This window comes from Eubalaena glacialis, chromosome 10, assembly GCF_028564815.1.
Source record: "Eubalaena glacialis isolate mEubGla1 chromosome 10, mEubGla1.1.hap2.+ XY, whole genome shotgun sequence".
NCBI classification, from domain to species: Eukaryota; Metazoa; Chordata; class Mammalia; order Artiodactyla; family Balaenidae; genus Eubalaena; species Eubalaena glacialis.
In genome coordinates, this window is record NC_083725.1 from 90,674,558 (window position 1) to 90,677,948 (window position 3,391).

Below are 3,391 nucleotides of genomic sequence, written 5' to 3' on the forward strand. Positions count from 1 at the left end.
ACATATATATATATGTCAGGTTGAATTGTTAAAGAACACAGTATTAGAAATTCCACGGCCACTGGACACTTTTGGGCCTCCTGAAGCATGAATGGAGAGCACTTTGTCAGAAGCAGGAAGGAACTCATCAAAGCAACCATCATCTTTGGCCTGTCTATGAGTCCACTTGTTTTCCTGGGGTTTTTTTCTCATTTTAATTTACAAACAAGCTGCCACACATGTTTCCTTTTTTTGCTTCTGGAACCTGCTGTCAGCTTTGAGTGTTGGTCTAAACACTGATGCAGGAAGTGCTGGTCATCAAGGCTGGGCCTTGTTTCCTGAGGCACGCAGAGGGATTCCAACATCCTGGGCCAACAGTCAGGCTTCATGATGAGCTCCTACTTCCCTCAGAAGGTCAGGTGGCACTTCTGGGAGGTACTGGGAAGAGCACAGGGTGTGAAGACTGAGGATTCTATTCAAGTTTCAGCCCCGTCACTGGCTTCTTCTCTTTTCTTTTTTTCTAAAGATTTAATTTTATTTTATTTTTGGCTGCATTGGGTCTTCGTTGCTGCACACGCGGTTTTCTCTTGTTGTGGCGAGTGGGTGCTACTCTTCGTTGCAGTGCTTGGGCTTCTCCTCGTGGTGGCTTCTCTTGTTGCAGAACACGGGCTCTAGGCGCGTGGGCCTCAGTAGTTGTGGTGCGCAGGCTCAGTAGTTGTGGCTCGTGGGCTCTAGAGCATAGGCTCAGTAGTTGTGGCACATAGGCTTAGTTGCCCCGTGGCATGTGGGATCTTCCGGGACCAGGGATTGAACCCGTGTCCCCCGCATTGGCAGGCGGATTCCTATCCACTGTGCCACCAGGGAAGTCCCCCTGTCACTGGCTTCTTATATGACCTCGTGCAAGTTGCTTAACCTCTCTGAATCTCGGTTTCTTCATCTATAAACTAAGACCAATGAGGTTTAAATGAGTTCTTATGGAAAGGCAAGTATAGAAATATTTTGTAGACTCTGGTTCTCTGGAAAATAAGATGCTATCATTCTCATATGTCAAACAACTTTGTCTGCTAAAGGGATGAATGTATCTCTCCTAGAAAGGAAATTGCCATGGCCCAGTTTGGGGTGAAGGATAAATAATTACTACTAAAAGACAGTGGGAACGGAAGGTCAGATACTAAGTCTCCTCCAAGGACTCACCAAAAATACAAGTGCTTCATGACTGGAAAATATGCTCTTTTGCAAATAGGCTGCTGCTTTCTCCCCACTCTTCCTTAAAACTCTCCCATCTGATGATGGGTTGGCTCTGAGGATAGAAACGCCAGACAAAAAGGGGGCCTGCCTCTGGGTACCTCCGGAGAGACTAGCGCGTTGCTGTTGGCTCCCCTGCCAGAGGTCTACTTTCAAGTTCAGTTGAGGAGGCCCTGGACAATGAGACTATGTTACCACCCAACATTTCTTCACTTGCCGTATGCAGGCAGGTCTGCACGCCAGCAGCCGACAGCTGTGTTTACAACTTCCCATCACCCTTGTTAATGAATGGATTCTGGGCCTGTTGCTCACCCTGAATAGACTTCTGCAGCATGGGATGGTGGCAGGTCATCCCTGCAGGAGACAGCAGCTGGGCACTGGTCTTAATTGGGGGCAGTGCAGGACATGCGTGGGGATGGGTAAAAAATGGCTGAGACAATAGAACGCAAGCATTATGCACAAAGGTTAACCATCCTAATAAAATTCACAGAGGCTCTCAGCTTCAGTTTCCACAACTTTGAAGACATTGGCTCCCAATTTACAAAAGTACAGCACATTTCAGATCACATGCCATACAAAGTGTCCCTGAAGATGTGAACTAAAAATTGTAACCACTTCCACTGAAATGATCGATTATTCCCTGGATTGTAAGATGTGCCAATAAATCTTATCAGAGGGTGTAAAGAAGCAGCTACCAGGTCCCATGGCAATTCCAAGGGAGAAAGGGAGTCTGTCTCATTTTCTCAAAAGCCCTGCCTCAACAGAGACTCCAACCTTGGAACGCTCTAAAATGGAAGCAAGGAGGGAGACTCCCCTGGTGGCGCAGTGGTTAAGAATCCACCTGCCAATGCAGAGAACATGGGTTCGATCCCTTGTCCAGGAAGATCCCACATGCTGCGAAGCAACTAAGCTCGTGCGCCGCAACTTCTGAGCTGGCTCTAAAGCCCACGAGCCACAGCTACTGAGCCCACGTGCTGTAACTACTGAAGCCCGCGTGCCTAGAGCCCGTGTTCTGCAACAAGAGAAGCCACCGCAGTGAGAAGCCCGCCCACCACCACGAAGAGTAGCCCCCGCTTGCCGCAACTAGAGAAAGCCCAGATGCAGCAAAGAAGACCCAACGCGGCCATAAATAAATAAATAAATTAAATATTAAATTACTTTAAAAAAATTTAAAAATTAAAAATAAAATGGAAGGGAAATTGAACTAGAAAATGGCCTCAGTCTTTAGAGTTTTACTCTAGAAACAAAAATGTCTATTTGTGCGATTGTAATGGCAAATGAATTATATCCTCAAACCAGGTTGTTCTGTGTGACTAGAGTCAAGCATAAATAACATGACAGAACAGACTTGCTATCAAAATACTCATGTTTTAGAAGATTACCATGAATAGAAAAAACTTAGGTTTTCATAGGTAATGAAATTATCCCTGTCTTTTAGAATGCAATAGATCTAACAGTCTTTGTGATTATCTAATAGAAAAAAAAACAAAACAAAAAACCTGTAATACCAGGTGCCTAGTAAGCATAATTGAACTCAGGTTTTCCATCATAATTCTGGCTCTATCACCAGCCAGCTGTGTGACCCTTGACTGCTCCCCTCCCCGTCTAGTCATCACTTTCCTCGTCTGCAAAGTGACAGTAACAACACCTGGCTTGGTTCCTGCATTTCCCAGGGCCGTTGGTTCCTAACAGAGGATGGATAGGAAACTGATTGGCAAACATGAAGGAGGAATATGATGATGATGATTATATTCTGGGGTAGAGTTTTTTAATGTTTTGCTGCTGCTGCTGTTGTTATTGTTGTTGTCGTTTTCTTCCTTACAAGGAGCTTTTACAAGCTCTTTGTTTCAAAACATATTTTTTAAAGTTTGTTCCATTTTGGAATGTTTGGTGGCACGAGGCAGGGATATAATTATGAGTTGTCTCTAAAACATAATTTACAAAGACAGTTAAGGAATACCACCCTTTTAAAATATTGTTTGAAAAAAGGGAAAAAAGGAAATATTAGCCTAATAAAGGAAATATGAATAAACATTTTATAAAGTAGAACAAATACTAAGTGACAGTTTAACTCAAGACATCAAATGGAGTGTGTCTGGGAACTAAACTCGGTACATGGTGTCACACTTGTAAGAACATAGAGACAAATACATTGATATATTCCTGG